At 46.3% G+C, this 18,456-nt stretch overlaps 1 protein-coding gene across 10 annotated transcripts in view; it reads left to right on the top strand.

Annotated features, from left to right (window-relative positions):
- The window catches only part of SIN3A (SIN3 transcription regulator family member A), a 290,548-nt gene that overhangs the window by 33,496 nt on the left and 238,596 nt on the right, over positions 1-18,456 (top strand). For 7 of the 10 annotated variants that reach the window (XM_033920021.1, XM_033920027.1, XM_033920020.1 and 4 more), the window contains exons 2-3: positions 3,564-3,620; positions 9,755-9,816. The gene's annotated coding sequence lies outside the window, so the exon portion shown is untranslated. Of the gene's footprint in view, positions 1-3,563; positions 3,621-9,754; positions 9,817-13,303; positions 13,366-18,456 lie in introns of those variants that run through there. The other 3 variants (XM_033920025.1, XM_033920024.1, XM_033920026.1) reach the window with 2 other exon arrangements.

The raw sequence follows: 18,456 nt of genomic DNA, 5'->3' as shown, positions 1-18,456 counted from the left end.
GAGCTCCGGGCCATTTACAATGCCGTGGTGGATTTTCGTTATGGGTTGCAAGATTGCGGGGTCCTGGTGCGTCCCGACATCTCGGTGGCGTTATTCTGTGACCAAGCCAGGGTGTACAGGTTCCCTGTTACTTTGCAGGGAAGCCCTTCGTCATTGGCAGGGGACGTTACACCACTGCTTCTTTCTTCGGGCGGTGTTTTTCCAGGGCGTGCAGCATTGTCTGTTGGACACGTTGAGTCGCCCTTTTCGACCGCATGAATGGTTGCTCCATTCTCGGACTCTGCGGCATGTGGTTGTTCGGTGGGGAACCCAACAGGTAGTTCTGTTCGCTTCGCCCCTCACTCACTGGTTGCCTCGATATTGCTCGAGGATGTTCTCCTGGGTTCGCATCGAGGAGGATGCTTGCCTTCTCGATGGAATGGGCAGGTTCCTCTATGCGTTCCCTCCCTTTACTCTGATTCTCGGGTCTTTCATACACCTCCTGTCGGTCTGCGCCACCAGGATCTTGATGGCTCCTCTGTGGCCCTGGCGGCCATGGTTCTCCCTGCTCCTCCAGCGTGTCAGGGAGACTCAGCTTCTACCTATGTTCCCGTCTCCGCTGTCTCAGTGTTGCGGTTTCTGTTGCATTCCAATCTGCAGTCTCTACACTTATCAGCTTGGTTCCTCGCAACGTGCCTCCCTCCTTCTGTTTCTCTCAGTCGGTGGGGGTGTTCTCGAGGCCTCTCCAAAGATCTCCACTCGGCAATGCTTTTCCCAGATATGGTCCTGATTTGCTGAGTGGTGTGCTGAGCACCGCATGGATTCGCTCTCTGCCTCCTTGCCTTCAGTGCTGGATTTTCTGTTGCACTTGTCTCGGTCTGGTCTCAAATCTACATCTATTCGAGTCCACCTCTGTGCTTTTGCTGCCTTTCTTCGGCCGCTAAATGGGACGCTGCTCTCCGTCCACCAGATGGTTTCCCGTTTTATGAGGGATTTCTTCATTGTACATCCCTCCGGTGGTTTGGGATCTTTGTGTGTTCCTGGCTCAATTGGTAATACCTCCATTTGATTCCATTGATGAAGCTCTTTTGAATTACTTCACCTGGCAGGTGGGTTTCCTGGTTGCTCTCACGTCTGCTCGCAGAGTCAGTGAGCTGCAAGCTCTGGTTGCGGACCCGTCTTTTCCTGTATTTCATCATGACACGGTGGTCCTGCGTACTCAACCCCAGTTCTTGTCCAGGGTGGTTTCGGACTTTCCTTTCGATCTTTCCATTGTTCTTCCGGTCTTTTTTCCGAAGCCCCACTCGCCTCCTAGCGAGGTGGCGCTTCACACAATTGACTGTCAGAGGGCGTTGGCTTTTTGTCTTCAACGCACTCAGTCTCCTTGGACGGTTCCTCAATTCTTTTTGTCCTTCGACCCTAATTGGTTGGGACGCCCAGTTTCCAAGCGCACCTTGTCCAACTGGTTGGCTGCTTGTTTTTCCTTTTGCTACGCTCAGGCTGGTCTCGCGCTGCAATGTCGAGTCACGGGACATAAAGTCCGAGCGATGGCGGCTTCTGTAGCTTTCCTCAGGTCGACGCCTATCGAGGAGATTTGCAAGGCTGCCACTTGGTCTTCGGTTCATACTTTCACCTCCCACTACTGCCTGGATACTCTGTCCAGGAGCGACGGCCGGTTTGGCCAGTCGGTTTTGCGTAATCTGTTTTCTTGTATTGCCAACTTCCCTCCGTCCCTTTTTGGTTAGCTTGGAGGTCACCCACATGTGAGAATATGCTGCCTGCTTGTCCTGGGATAAAGCACAGTTACTTACCGTAACAGGTGTTATCCAGGGACAGCAGGCAGATATTCTCACAACCCGCCCGCCTCCCCGAGGTTGGCTTCTTTGCTAGCTATCTGAACTGAGGACCATGAGGAGGGTATGCGCCCTCTAGTGGATCAGGAAGGCACACACATGCGTGGTGCAGTGTGCAAACTTGAAACTTCAATCAAGTTTGCTTGAAAAGCTGTCCGCGCTGGGGCTCCGTGGATGACGTCACCCACATGTGAGAATATCTGCCTGCTGTCCCTGGATAACACCTGTTACGGTAAGTAACTGTGCTTTCTGTGCTTATCAAGTTTCAGAAGTTTTGGAAAAGCTCATTTTGCAATGGGGCAGTGGTTAAAGCTACAGCCTCAGCACCCTGAAGTTGTGGGTTCAAACCCACGCTGCTTTTTGTGACCCTGGGCAAGTCACTTAATCTCCCATTTCTTCAGGTACATTTGTGAGCCCACGAGGACAGACAGGGAAAAATGCTTGAGTACCTGAATAAATTCATGTAAACTGTTCTGAGCTCTCTGGGGAGAACGATAAAGATATTTGTAAAGTAACAATCTGAAATCTATGCATTCTTTTGTCCATTGCTACAGATGTTCAAAGTGATGTAGCTCTTGAAGCCAAAATGTTAGCAGCAGGTCATTTTGATCTGGCTTGGTGGGATAAGGAAGTGCAGATTACAAGGGGCTGCTAAAAAGTTCTCAGCCCAACCAACAAAATTGGGACAGTCTCTATCGAAGTCTATACACTTAGTGATTTTCCACTTTTTTCATTCTGTTGGAAAAATGCGGAATGAAAAAAGTGGACAATCGTTGGACTAAATTTATAGCCCTCGATGGAGCCTACCCCAACTTTGTTGGTTGGGCTGAGAACTTTTCAGCGGCCCCTCATAGTAATCTGTTAATTTTGTTTTCTTGAGTCCTTCCAGACCAGTCCAAAATCCATCCATGACTCTTAGAAAATAAACTAATGCCATCTCCTGAAATAAATTTTTGATTTTAGCTAATTTGTTATTCATATTAGATCCTTAGTATGAAGGGCTATGGGCTAGATTCACTAACCTGGAGATCAGTGTTCGATCCGTGGGCGATGGCAGGCCGACAAAATTACTAAAGGCCTGCATGCATATGGGGGCGATTGTTGGCATGCCCCTCCACGGATCGCTGGTGAGCGATCCTTGAGCATGCGCAGACCATTTTCCTTGACTGTAGATGGTCTGCGCATGTGCTGGCCCTTCTTGCCCAGCAGAGCTTTTTTACTTAGCTGACTTTTTTTTTTTGTACTTCGCGAGCCCGTGGTTTTAACCTGCTTTAAATCTGCAGGTTAAGGCCACGGACTTGCACTGCAGGGAAAGGCAGGCAAATTCGGCAGAGAGCAGGAAAGGTCGTGAGCGATTAGTCCCCATCAGTCGCTTCTTTTTGGATCGACCAACCCAGTCGGTGTTGCTGAAAATGTTTAGTGAATTGCGTCCTTCCTGCTTTGCATGCCGCTTACCCTTATTTGCATGTGCGGATCGGAATCGGATTAGCCATGTGGTTAGTGAATCAGGTTGGGGTCACAAACCAATCGGTACACGATCAGTTTGCTTAGTGAATCTAGCCCTTTATACTTTATTAGTGGTTCTCAGTTGTTTAGTTTCTAGGGAAGGTTGTTTTGTTTTTCCCCCTTTGTTCTGCTTTGTTATGATAAATACTGGCTAGCCAGAGTATTGCACAGGGTTCTTAAGTGATGATGGCACAGCTCAGTAATCCTATCTTCACCTTCTGGCAGGATAAACCCAAGTGTCTGGACTGGTCTGGATGGACTCAGGAAAAGGAAACTTAGCAGGTAAGAACTAATGTACACTTTTTAAAAAATTAAGTGCTGATGTGTTGATGCATCTTTTGAACAATTCACTTCATCAACAGCAAATCAAGCCATGTTGAAAGGATGATTTTTAAACTTTAAACATAAGTCTTACAATTGAACAACTGTAAAGAATAAGATAACCCTTCTATGATTTGAGTTTAATTATTCACCTTCTCAATTCTTTTGTTTAGCTTTCATGTTTAGTTTGGTAGCTTGATTGATTGAAAGGACATTTTAGATGGAACAACTCAATGGTAAATTGCAGTAACTGTCATGAGATCAAATCTTTGTTTTAAAACAATGAATAACCCACCCCTCTGATAATAGGTAATTGGTATTTAAATTACAGATTTCATACAATAGTCATAAGTCTACAACACCTTTTTCATATTTATGTCCTATAATAGGCAAGTGACAAATATATTCCAGGAATACTTAGAACATGAAATAGAAAAAGTAATATGGGGTAGCTTGGTTGGCTGTATGTATGTATCTTTTTTTTTTTAATCCTGTAATCTAGAGTATTTGTAGCTTATTACAATCCTAATTACCTTAAAAAGAATACATCAAATGAATTTAGACCCACATGTGTTAAGTTATACTGATGTCATTTGATGATCTTTTTGGTCTCTGAGTTATTATTCAAAGCAAAGACCTCCAACCATGAGCACCAAGAAGCTAGCTAAAACATCAGGGTAAAAATAATTGCAAAATTCTTCAACATCCCTCTGAGCATAGCCAGGATGTAAGAAGTAGAAGGTATATGTCTAGAACAGGCAGTCCCTCCAAACTGGATGACCAAGCAAGGAAGAGACTGAAATGAGCCAACCAGGACAGAAACAATGTTGAAAGAGCTACAGACTTCCATGGCCAAGACTAATCAAAATGCTCATGTGTCAGTAATATCTAGCTTGCATAGTGGGGTGACATGAAAGAAATCTATTACACAAAGGCCACATTGAATCCAATTTTGAAATATGCAAAAGAACAGTCAGGAAATGCTAGTCTAATGGCAAAATACTACAAAGATAAAACTTTCTGTCTGAATGAATGTTACATTGAGTACAAATCCTTTAGAGCAATGGTATTCAACCCAGTCCTCAGGGACCACCTGGTCAGTTGGGTTTTCAGGATATCCACAATGAATATGGATGACAGAGACTTTGAAAACCCGACTGGCTAGGTGGTCTCTGAGGACTGGGTTGAATATCACTGCTTTAGAGCACAAAAGCAAAGTTACAGTTGGTGGTCAAGGAACAAGAAAGCAAAGTTCCTTACCTATAATGCAGGTTCTCGGTAGACAGCAAGAAAATGTAACCACATAATAATAGTGATGTGATCTCATGACTTGTTGAATACTTTCTCTCCTAGTTCGATTGTGGGGATGCTTTGATGCCATTTGAGGTTTGAAGTAATCGCTTAAAATTCAAAATATGACCTTTATTCTTTCTGTGATCCAAGTGTATAATTTTTGACCCTTCTTTAAAGCTACTCCACAATAGTTTAGTACCTCTTCCCTCCACCATTCCTTCACTTGGAACACACTTGTACTGCATAGCAGCTGATCTGCAGAGTTGTGACTAAGACTTCCAAGTTTATTCTCTTATGTTTGTACTAGCAGTCCTGCATCAGCAGTATCCACTGATACCTCATCTGTTGATAATCACTATCGTGGGGTGGGAAATATAGCTAATTCTCTTGCTGTCTGCAGAAAACCACAGTACATAGACGAAAGCGCACGTGACAAAGATGCGCCGACAATGCTGCCCAGACAATCGCGCGCAGGACGTCTGCGTGCTGGATTTAAACAGTATTTTAAAGCGCTCTGAGGGGGGAGTGTGAGGGGGACCCCCCACTTAGCACTGTTGGTGCTCCCGTTGGGGGGGAGTTTGAACACCCCATTATAGAGGAAACAGCCTTTTTCCCTCTTTTTTAGGGAAAAATTACAGTTTCTTCTGTAATGGAGAGGTTCCCCCCACCCCCCAACAGGAGCACCAACAATTGTAAGTAAAGTTGGGGGATGTCTTGTGCATGATTGTCTGGGCCGCATTGTTGACGCGTCTTTGTCTCGCGCGGTTTTGATCCATCACCAAAAACCACTGACCATAAATAGTGTTATCCCAGGACAAGCAGGCAGATATTCTTGACTGATGGGTGACGGCACCGACGGAGCCCCGGTACGGACAATTTTAGAGTGATTGCACTCTAAGAACTTTAGAAAGTTCTAGCTAGGCCGCACCGCGCGTGCGCGAGTGCCTTCCCGCCCGACGAAGGCGCGCAGTCCCCAGTTTTCTTAATTCCGCGGAGCTAAGAAGACGCGTGTTTCCAACGGCTGTTGGAAAATTTTTCTTATTCACTTGCCTTCCCGCTCGCGCGTATTTTTCTCTTCATATTTTCTTTTCTTACTCTCTTATTTCGTTTGTGTAAAAAAAAAAAAAAAAAAAAAGATCGTTTTATTTTTCATATTTTTCGATCTGCCCCAGCGGGGCCTGTTGGCACCATCGAAGCCTCGGGCTTCGATTTTGCTACAGCAGTTTTTCCATTCATGCCCCCGTCACCGGGTTTCAAAAAGTGTCAGCGGTGTGCGCGCCCTATATCCCTCTCCGACCCGCACAAGTGGTGCCTCCAGTGTCTGAGTCCGGACCATAGGGCTGAAACCTGCACCCGCTGTAGTTCTTTACAAAAGAGAACGTTAAAAAATCGACAAATTCAACAGCGGATCCTTTTTGGTACCGATATGGAAGTTACACCGGTATCGACGTCGACGACTTCCTCCAAATCGACACCGACTGTCTCGGCACCGCAAGATACATCGCCGGTGTCGACTCCTGTAGGTAAGCCGGCTAAGAAGCCTTCCCCTACTGTTCTAGGGCCACCAGTCGAGCATGCAGTGAGCCAAGTCCTGCAGACTGAGCGCCGGCCCCGTAAGCGCTCCGCTCCCATTGAAGTCACTGCCTCGTCATCGGCATCGACTTCACCCGAGCGTCGAGCGGCACCGAAGGTACCGAGCAAGAAAAAACCGGTACCGGTGCTATCGGGACCAACGTTGGATGAGCGCATTGCCTCTATCCTCCAGGTCCAACTTAAGGAGCAACTCCAACACTTGCTCCCGGCTCTGTTGACTCCGAATCTTCCAGTGTCGGTACCTAGTGAGCCTTCGGTGCCGACTGTCGATCAGCCTCTTTTATTGACATCGACTTTGTCGGCACCGCACAAATCTCTGTCCATGCCTGTTCTGTCAGCGGAACCGAAGCGGCGTACTACTCCTACGATTTCTGACCCGGTACCGTTCTCTGAACCCCGTACCGTACTACACTCCCCAGGTACCGTCTCCACCCGTTCAGGGAAATCGGTACGCAAGACTAAGCATACTGAAACATCTACTCCACTTTCTCAGGGCCGTCTCCAATCGGTACGGGACCCTGACTTGTGGGACGACTCTGATGATCCCCTCGGTACCGAGGAAGATTATTCATCTGATGAGGATGATCCATCGGTGCAGGATCCTGCTGCTAAGCCAGAGCACTCCTCCTTCACCAAATTTTTAAAGATGTCAGACACCCTTTCTATTCCTTTAGAGTCTGACTCTAAAAAATCCAAGGCATTTCTGGATGCTTTGGATTTTGACCAACCTCCTAAAGAGTTTTTGAAGTTGCCCCTCCATGACATCTTGAGGGAAACTTTTTATAAGAATTTGGAAACTCCTTTGACGATCCCAGGAGCCCCAAGAAAACTGGAATCTCTTTATAAAGTGATTCCAATTCCAGGATTTGACAAACACCAACTTCCCCATGAATCTCTACTGGTGGAGTCAACCCTGAAGAAATCTGCAGGAGCTAGTGTATACGCCTCTGTCCCTCCTGGCAGAGAAGGAAAGGCCATGGATAAATTTGGGAAACGCCTTTACCAAAATGCGATGTTGGCCAACCGTTCAGGTAATTACGCATTCCACTTCTCTTTTTACCTGAAACATCTCATTCAACAGGTGACCTCTTTTCAAAAGTATATTCCGGACCGTAAACTTCCAGCTTTTCAGCAATGTACCTCTAGTCTTTTGCAACTCAGAAAGTTTATGGTCAGTTCAATTTATGATACTTTTGAACTGACATCACGGGCTACTGCTATGTCTGTGGCAATGAGAAGGTTGGCATGGCTACGTGTCTCAGACCTGGATGCTGCTTGCGTTTCATTCTGTTATGCTCAGTCGGGCCTGACACTGGAAGGTTCTGTCACGGGCCACAAGATTAGAGCTATGGCAGCGTCTGTAGCTTTCCTCTGTTCCACTTCCATTGAGGAAATCTGCAAGGCTGCTACTTGGTCCTCAGTTCATACTTTTACATCTCACTATTGTCTGGATGCATTCTCCAGACGGGATGGACACTTCGGCCAATCTGTTTTACAAAATTTGTTTTCCTAATGGCCAACCTTCCCTCCACCCCTCTTTTTGTTAGCTTGGAGGTCACCCATCAGTCAAGAATATGCTGCCTGCTTGTCCTGGGATAAAGCACAGTTACTTACCGTAACAGGTGTTATCCAGGGACAGCAGGCAGATATTCTTGCGTCCCTCCCACCTCCCCGGGTTGGCTTCTTAGCTGGCTTATCCTAACTGGGGACCGCGCGCCTTCGTCGGGCGGGAAGGCACTCGCGCACCCGCGGTGCGGCCTAGCTAGAACTTTCTAAAGTTCTTAGAGTGCAATCACTCTAAAATTGTCCGTACCGGGGCTCCGTCGGTGCCGTCACCCATCAGTCAAGAATATCTGCCTGCTGTCCCTGGATAACACCTGTTACGGTAAGTAACTGTGCTCATTCAAAATTTAGTCTCCATCTAATCATCCCATATACCATGACTTGAAAATTACTATCAGTGCTCACCCTTGAAGCTGATAAAGCATGACCATTTTTTTTGTCAGTAAGAATGACAAAGCTATATGTGCAGAATTGATGGAGACTTATACACACTTAAATATAAACTGATGTAAATTTTTTTTTTCTTTTTTTCCTCCCACATAAAAGAGGGAAAAAGGTTGACTCAAATATAAACCGATGATTTAAATCCAAGTACTGTAACGGTCTCTCTTCTTCTTCCCCCTCCTGCCCCCAATAATCCCAGCCTCAGCCCTTACCTGGCAGCCATGGCCGTTGCAGGCGGGAACTCGCTGTAGCCATTTTAAACAACGAGTCTACACGGGGCAGGAGCATAGGAGCAGCACTCCTGCCTCGGTTCTCCTCTGGACCACCAGGGCATCCTGTGGATGTGTCTGGGAGGGTGGGAAGGAGGTGGGGTGAAGCAGAGCCAGTGAAGACAGTACACGTGAGAGATCACTCCTGTCCCAGCTTACAGATAGACCACCAAGGCTTAAGGTAGGCCCTCAGGAAGCCTGTAGCGGGCCTGAGAGGGGGCAGAGTAGTGCAGAGCTGGGAAGGACTCAAATATAAACAGATACTCCCATTTATGGACCTTTTTATGGCACAAAAATCTTGGTTTATATTCTAGTATATACTGTACCTTTAATTACATTACAGCTGTAGGTGCTTTGCTTATAACTTTTTTTCCTTTTGAAAGATGTGTAGTGAAATGTGTTGACCAATTTGGGGGGGGGGGGGGGGAGTGAAACTGAGTTCAAGCATCAGATCTATGTACAGCAAAATACAAAAATTGTCCAGAACAGTGTAGACTTCCTATTGCCACTATAAACTCTTGCCACATTTAATTTTGCCTAAAATTACAAGGAGCATCATGGAGAAAAGTGGAATTTGAACCATGACTTTTCTGGTTCTTAGTCCATAGTATTAACCTTTAGGCCGTAAGATAACCTAAAAATTAAACATTTATGGCTTAATCTATTTTTGACCAATGAAAATATATAGCTCCTATACACTTGTGGAGCTTTTTAACATCAAGCCAAATATCTGTATACTATATTTTATTAGTTGTACTTTTTTGTGGTATTTGTAGATTATCAATTCAAGAATTGCAAATAGGCTGAGGAAAATGAGGTAGGCATTTGTTCTATAGCACATTGAAGTAAATAATGGCATCATCATCTTCCTGAATTTCTTCTAGACATAGAATGAACTGAGATTATTTTAATATCTTCCCTTGTACTTTACAGGAGAAGGGAGAAGATAAGATCTGGTGGGACATGTTGAGCATTATAGAAGTGAAATGGAAAAGGTACAGAGTAAATTTCCATTAAGAATTATGTATTTAAATAAGTAAGCAGGGCAGGGCTTGCCATGTTGATTTGGATGATTTGGAGTAGTCAGTTGAATATTTAAATCTTTTTGCGATCATGTATATTTAATTTGAAGCTACTCCACAAACCTTAGTGTTTTCCTTAGGGCTGCAAGTTAAGTTACTGCAAGTAATGCATTATTATTTTTTTTAATTGCAATAATCACATTGCAGAGTGTGCTCAAAAATATTTCTTCTTCTCCCAACTCCTGTCCTTGGTATGATCTGTCATCTCTTCTCCCACCCCCACACTATTAGAAACATAGAAACATAGAAATTGACGGCAGAAAAGGGCCATAGCCCATCGAGTCTGCCCATACCAATGACCCACTCCCTGATTCTTACTCTCCTATAGATCCCACATGAATATCCCATTTTCTCTTAAAATCTGACACGCTGTTGGCCTCAATCACCTGCTGAGGCAGCTCGTTCCAATGATCAACCACCCTTTCGGTGAAGAAGTACTTCCTAGCATCACCTTGAAATTTCCCTCCCCTGATTTTCAGCGAGTGTCCTCTGGTTACCGTGGGCCCTGTAAGACTGAAGATATCGTCTTTCACCTCTATACGCCCAGTAATATACTTAAAGGTCTCAATCATGTCCCCTCTCTCTCTTCGCTCCTCCAGCGAGTACATCCGCAGTTTTTTTAACCTTTCTTCATACGTGAGATCCCTGAGCCCCAAGACCATCCTGGTAGCCATTCGTTGAACCGACTCAACTCTCAACACATCTTTCCGGTAGTGTGGTCTCCAGAATTGAACACAATACTCGAGATGAGGTCTCACCATGGATCTGTACAGTGGCATTATAACTTCAGGTTTTCTGCTGACAAAACCCCTATGGATGCAGCCCATCATTTGTCTTGCCTTGGACGAAGCCTCCACATGATTGGCAGCCTTCATATCATTGCTAATGATCACTCCTAAATCTCGTTCCACCGTGGTCCTGGACAAGGTTTCACCATTTAGTGTGTATGTTCTGTGTGGATTTTTTTTGCCTAGGTGCATTACTTTACATTTTTTAGCATTGAAGCCTAACTGCCAAGTTGATGACCACTGTTCTAGCTGCCGTAGGTCCTGCGTCATAAAGTCAGGCACACTGCTTTTGTCTACTATGTTGCATAGTTTGGCGTCGTCAGCAAACAGTGATACCTTTCCTCTGAGCCCTTGGGTCAAATCTCCTATGAATAAATTGAATAGAATCGGCCCTAAGACGGAGCCCTGAGGAACTCCACTCGTCACTGCTGACGTTTTGGAGGGGATACCATTCACCATCACCCTCTGAAGCCTACCATCTAGCCAATCCCTTACCCATTTAGTGAAAGTATCCCCTAATCCCATTGATTTCAGTTTATTCAACAGCCTACGGTGGGGGACGCTATCAAAAGCTTTGCTGAAGTCCAAATATATCACGTCCAGGGACTCCCCGGCATCCAGATGACTGGTCACCCAGTCAAAGAAGTCAATCAGATTAGTTTGGCAGGACCTTCCCCTGGTAAATCCGTGTTGGTGTGGATCACGTAGATTTTCTTGTAGAATTTTGTCAAGATTCTGTTTGATCAGTGTTTCCATGAGTTTGCACACTATGGATGTAAGACTCACCGGTCTGTAATTTTCTGTCTCTGTTCTGCAGCCCTTTTTGTGGAGTGGAATTACGTTAGCTGTTTTCCAGTCTAGTGGTACTTTTCCCGTGCGCATAGAAAGATTGAAGAGCACGGACAGTGGTTCAGCCAGAACCTCACTCAGCTCTCTGAGCACCCTGGGGTGTAGATTGTCAGGTCCCATGGCTTTGTCTACTTTGAGTCTTGAAAGTTCGTGGTAGACGCTACTGGGTGTAAACTCGTAATCATGAAACAGGTCATTTTGGCTGTCTCTTATCTGTAGTTGTGGACCAGCTCCCGGTGCTTCACAGGAGAATACTGAGCAGAAGTATTCGTTTAGCAGTTCTGCCTTGGTATTATCAGATTCTGCGTAGTTTCCATCTGATTGCCTAAGGCGTTCTATCCCATTTTTGTTTCTCTTCCTGTCGCTAATGTACCTGAAAAAGGATTTGTCCCCTTTTTTAATGTTCCGTGCTAGATCTTCCTCTGTTCGAAGTTTGGCTTCCCTGACTGCCTGTTTGACAGCCTTAGATCTGGCCAGATAGTCTTCTTTTGCCTCCTTTTTCCCAAGATGTTTGTAGGTGATAAATGCTTCTTTTTTTCTTTTTAATGAGGTCCGAAATTTCCTTGTTGAACCATTGTGGTTTTTTGTTTCTCCGGCGTTTGCTTACCTTATTTATGTAGCGGCTAGATGCTTTGTTCAGGATGGATTTTAGATTTGACCACATAGTTTCCGGATTGTCAGTTTCTGCATGGTTTTGCAGCTCCTGATGGACAAAGTCTCTCATGTGGTCGAAATCTGCACCCTTAAAGTTGAGGACCCTCGTTGCTGTGTTTGATTTAGAGAAGCCTTTCCTGAGGTTAAGCCATACCATGTTGTGGTCACTGGAGGCCAGCGTGTCTCCCACTGATACTTCCGAGACACTGTCTCCATTTGTGAGTACCAGGTCTAGTATTGCTTTTTCCCTGGTGGGCTCTAATACCATTTGTTTGAGTTGTGCACCCTTAATGGAGGTTAATACTCTTCTGCTACCACTCGTAGTTGCTGTGAGGGTGTTCCAGTCTGCATCTGGCATGTTGAAGTCGCCTAACAGTACTGTGTCACCGCACAAAGTGATGTTCTCTATGTCCTCAATCAATTCTTTGTCTTCCTGTTGTCTTGGAGGCCTGTATACCACACCGAGGTAAAGGCATTTTTCTTTCCCTCTGGCCAGGTTTACCCAAAGTGATTCCCCTGTGTATCTAACCTCTGTGATCCTGGTAGTTTTGATATTATCCTTAGTGTATAATGCTACCCCCCCTCCTAATTTGCCCTCTCTGTCCCGACGAAGTAGATTGTAGCCTGGTATAACCATATCCCACCGTATCTTAAAGGTGGTCTTTTGTTGGTCCCCAGCAGTATTTTTAGCAATGGGAAGGAGAATGGGATTTTGATATGTTACCTTTATGTGGTTAAAGTCAAAGTGGTTTATATAAATATATAGGTACTTATTTTGTACCTGGGACAATAGAGGGTTAACCCCCTCATTTACTAAGACGCGCTAGCCAACGCGTCCATAGACTATAACAGACACGTTAGCATTTAACGCACACTAATATTTTGCATGTGCTAAATTGGCTAGCTCGCCTTAGTAAAAGGACCCTTAAGTGACTTGCACAGGGAGCTGCAGTGGGAAATAAATAAATAAAACAAATCTTTTAATTGTTTGATTAATTTTGATAAAGATTTTTCTAATCATGTGATGAATTGCAATTAAAATTTTTTTTTTGAAATATAGCTCTATTTCTTTCTTTTTCTATTAGAACATAAGAACATAAGAACTGCCATCTCCGGATCAGACCCATGGTCCATCGAGTCTGGCGATCCGCACACGCGGAGGCCCAGTCAGGTATACACCTGATGTAGTTTTAGTCACCCATATCCCTCTATGCCTCTCATAAGGAGATGTGCATCTAATTTGCCTTTGAATCCCAGCACAGTGGATTCCTTAATAACCTCCTTTGGGAGAGCATTCCAGGCGTCTACCACTCGCTGCGTAAAACAGAACTTCCTAACATTTGTCCTGGACTTGTCCCCCCTTAGCTTCAAACCATGTCCTCTTGTCCGTGTCGCGTTGGACAATGTAAATAATTTATTTTCCTGCTCTATTTTATCGATGCCTTTCAGCATTTTGAACGTCTCGATCATGTCCTCTCGCAGCCTCCTCTTCTCAAGGGAGAACAGTCCCAGTTTCTTGAGTCGTTCCTCATATTCCAAGTTCTCCATACCTCTTATTAACTTCGTTGCTCGTCTCTGCACCCTCTCCAACAGTTTTATATCCTTCTTTAGGTTGGGAGACCAATGTTGGACACAGTATTCCAAGTGTGGTCTGACCATTGCTCTATAAAGCGGCATTATGACTTTCTCCGATCTACTCGTGATTCCTTTCTTTATCATGCCTAACATTCTGTTTGCTTTCTTTGCCGCTGCCCAGGTCCTTTTCTTGTTCGCTCTTACCCAGAGTTGCGCCTGACATTCTATACTCGTATTCCTTATTCTTACTACCTAAATGCATTACTTTGCATTTCTCCACGTTGAACTTCATCTGCCATTGCTCTGTCCATTTCTCTAACTGATACAAGTCGCTCTGGAGTTCCTCGCTATCCTCCTGCGATCTGATTGCCCGGCATAGCTTTGTGTCGTCTGCAAACTTAATGATCTCACTGGATATTCCGTCTTCCAGGTCATTGATATAAATATTAAATAGAATCGGCCCAAGCACTGAGCCCTGGGGCACACCACTAGTCACTTTCTCCCAGTCTGAGAACTTCCCATGTATGCCCACTCTCTGCTTTCTGTTTTCCAACCATTTGCGTATCCACCTTTGTATATCTCCCTCTATTCCATGGCTTTGTAGTTTCCTGAGAAGCCTTTCATGTGGAACTTTGTCGAATGCTTTCTGGAAGTCCAAATATATTATGTCCACCGGCATTCCACTATCAATTTGCTTGTTCACGGTCTCGAAAAATTGAAGTAAATTCGTTAAACATGATTTCCCTTTCCTGAACCCATGTTGACTGGGTTTCATCAAGTCGTGTGTATCTAGGTGCCGGACTATGCTATCCTTGATCAGTGCTTCAACCATCTTTCCAGGGACAGACGTAAGACTCACAGGTCTATAGTTGCCCGGTTCCCCTCTCGAAGCATGCTTGTTTTCTACTGCACAGTATCTTTAAAATTGTGCAAAAGACTTCCATCAAAATATTTTTGGGCCTTTGCTTGTTAAATTGGGATTAATATGCTATGCTGAACGGAGTTTGATGTCCTTTCAGTGTTGCCTTGAAGAAACCTGCAAAACTGTTAGTTGTCATATTCAACTACCTACAATTTTAGATGTAGAAAAAGAGTAAAAATGCATTATCCCAGGACAAGCAGGCAGGTATTCTCACAAGTGGGTGACGTGATCCAACGGAGCCCCGATGCGGACGCCTCACAAGCAGTCTTGCTTGAAGAAACTCGAAGTTTCAAGTCGCCCGCACCACATATGCACAAGTGCCTTCCCGCCCAGCACAGGGCGCGTCTCCTCAGTTCTTACTTTTCCGCTGAGCCGAGAAGTCCGTCTTCGACTCTCTGCATGAAATATCTTCACTTGTGCCTTCTAAAGTCCGCGGTTTTGGGTTCTTTTTCTCTTAATCGCTGATTTTTGTTGTGCTTTTCTTGTTTTCAAAAAAAAAAAATTTCTTCCATCCGTTCGATCGGGCAGGCCATGTGGCTGCGGTCCCGCGGCTTTGATCTTGAGGCGGAGTTTTTCCGGCCTATGTCCCGGCCTGTTACCGGTTTTAAAAAGTGTTCCAAGTGCCAGTGCGCGATTTCGCTGACGGACCCTCATCGACGCTGTCTTCGGTGTCTCGGGCCTCAACACCTCCTGAAATCGTGCCGGCCTTGCTCAACATTTACAGCCTGTGCTTTCAAGCGCCGTTGTCTCTTGTGGGAGTCGCTGTACAGCATGGAGTCTTCGACGGAGCTGTTTTCATCGAAGGGTGCTTCTCCTTCCGCCTCATCTGAAGCTCTCCAGCCTTCCACCTCTACAGCTCCAAGCCTCATCAAGCCTGCTTCATTTGTACCGGCTCAGCCTTCGACCCCGGCTGCGGTGCCTTCCTCTGTCTCTTCAGGTCAGATAGCGCAGCAGCCATTTCTCTCTCAAATCCAGCCTGGGCATGCGGAGGTCTCCCGCGAGGTCGAGCCGCCTCCTGTGCCTCAGCCGTACGCACACTCTCTACGGGGAGCAGAGTCTCTGCGAGTGACAGGTCTGGCATCGATGCATGCATCGCAAGGAGCAGAGTCTTTGCCCATACCTCCATTGGAACCGATTCACTCGATGCAAGGAGTAAAGTCTTTGCGAGTGCCTCATGGTTCTTCCAGCCATCCACCTCTGCTTTGTTCCACCGCTTCAAGCCCCATCCACTCTCTGGGGGCCTCAACGAAGACATACTCGCCTCGTCTGTCGAGGCCTGCTTCCAGGCATGGCTCACACCATCGATTGAGACATTCTTTGAGGCATTCGTCCAGGCATACCTCGCCTCATCGGAAGCAGCCTTTTGTTCAGTATTCACCGCCGGCTATTTCGCCTCCTTCTATGCCGGAGCTCGAGGACACAATGGGTTCCTTTTCCCCATCTAGATCCCTGTCCTCATTGGATCAAGAGGCCTCAATGTCATCGAGTCCTTCTTGAGGCCTTGCTTTAGCTGACCAGCTGTCTTTCTTCTCTTTTCTTCGCCAGATGGCAGCTGATCTGGACATACTACTGGACACTGGGTCCAAATTTTTGAAGGAGTATCTTGAGACCATGCATCTCCCTCAACCTCCTGCTGAATCCCTCAAGCTTCCTCTTCATAAGCTGCTGGATCAGACCTTTGTCCACTGTCTGGAGACTCCCTATTTCATCTCCGCTGTTCCGGGCAAATTGGATGCCAGATACCGCACAGTTCATCATAAGGGATTTGATGGTGCCCAGCTCTCCCATCAATCCCTTTTGGTGGAATCTTCATTGAAGCGGTCTCACCCCTCCCAGATATATGCCACCGTTCCACCTGGCAGGGAGGGCAAGACGATGGACAGGTTTGGCAGGCAAATTTACCAGAACTCCATGATGACATCCAGAGTTCTCAACTACAATTTTCACTTTATTACATATTTTGAGTTTTTCCTGTCTGTCCTTCCCAAGTTCATGACCTATTTGGATCCTCTGGCCCATTTTGAGTTCCAAGAAGTCCTGGCCTCATTGTCCCAACTCCGTTTGCAGCTGATGCAGTCCTCCTACGATGCCTTTGAGCTGTCTGCTCGGGATACGGATTGCTCAGTGGCCATGCGACGCCTAGCATGGCTGCGGACCATCGACATGGACCACAATCTATAGGACAGGCTGGCTAATGTCCCGTGTGCTGGTACTGACCTCTTCGATGAGTCTATTGAGCTGGCGACCAAAAAGCTTTCGGACCATGAGAAGTCTTTCATATCTATCCTCCGTCTGAAGCCCAAGCCAGTTCCTGCTCATTCTTTATGCCCGTCTTTCATCTACCAGCGGCGTCTCCCACCTAAACAGGCTCCTGCCATCCGTCAGCCTGTTAAGAGGCAGCACCCGCAGAAGCAACAACCAGAAGCCTCAGCCTTCTGCGGTCCCTAAGGCTCCTCAGCCTTTTGACTGTCTCCTTCAAAGCATAACGTCAGTCGTTCTGCCTTTCCCCGTTTTTCCCCTTTCCATCGTAAGGGAGGGATACTCTCTTCAGTTCCATCAAGTTCCTCCGGAACATCCTCCAAGAGAGAATTGTTCCTCCTCTGCCCAGACTGCCCTTCTTCTTCAGGAAGCTCAGGCTTTGCTCCAGCTCTGGGCTGTCGAGCCGTTTCCTTTGGCTCAACAGAACAATGGTTTTTACTCCCGGTACTTCTTGTTCCGAAGAAGACAGGCGATCTGCACCCTATTTTGGATCTCAGGGTGCTCAACAAATATCTGTTCAAAGAAAAGTTTAACATGCTGACCCTAGCATCTCTGTATCCCCTCATCGAGCAGAATGACTGGTTATGCTCTCTGGATCTCAAGGAGGCCTACACTCACATTCCCATTCATACGGCCTCCCATCAATACCTCAGATTTCGGCTGGGATATCTTCATCTTCAATACCGAGTGCTTCCTTTCGGCCTGGCATCGTCACCCAGAGTCTTCACCAAGTGTCTGGTTGTGGTGGCGGCAGCGCTCAGGAACCATGGTCTTCAGGTGTTTCCCTACCTGGACGACTGGCTCATCAAGGATTCCACGTCTCAGGGAGTCGTCCTGGCGACTCAGCGCACTATCTGGTTCCTGCAGAATCTGGGGTTCGAGATCAACTTTCCCAAATCACATCTGCAACCTTCCCATACTCTTCCCTTCATCGGAGTTGTTCTGGATACTATCCAACTCAGAGCGTTCCTCCCTCCACAATGTCTGGAAGTTCTTCTTCGTCTTTGTCATTCAGTGTCCTCTTGCCCGTCCATCTCGGCGAGACACATGATGGTTCTTCTGGGCCACATGGCCTCGACAGTACACATGACTCCTCAGACTTCACCTCAGAATTCCTCAGTGGACCCTGGCATCTCAATGGACGCAGATTTCCGAACCGCTGACTCATCACATCCAGGTCACTCCTGCTCTGATACAGTCTCTTCGCTGGTGAATGCTCTCTTCCAATCTATCCAGAGGCTTACTGTTTCACACGCCCCCCCCCATCAGAAGGTTCTCACGACCGACTCTTCGACTTATGCTTGGGGGGCTCATCTGTATGGTCTCCGCACTCAAGGCTATTGGACCAGTGCTGACCGCCTATGTCACATCAATATTCTGGAACTCAGGGCGATTTTCAATGCTCTCACTGCTTTTCAACATCTGCTTCATGACCGTGTGGTCCTCATTCGCACGGATAACCAGGTCGTCATGTATTATGTCAACGAACAGGGAGGCACGAGATCG

Source organism: Geotrypetes seraphini, chromosome 14, assembly GCF_902459505.1.
Source record: "Geotrypetes seraphini chromosome 14, aGeoSer1.1, whole genome shotgun sequence".
NCBI lineage: Eukaryota > Metazoa > Chordata > Amphibia > Gymnophiona > Dermophiidae > Geotrypetes > Geotrypetes seraphini.
This window is presented reverse-complemented; position numbering and strand designations above follow the sequence as displayed.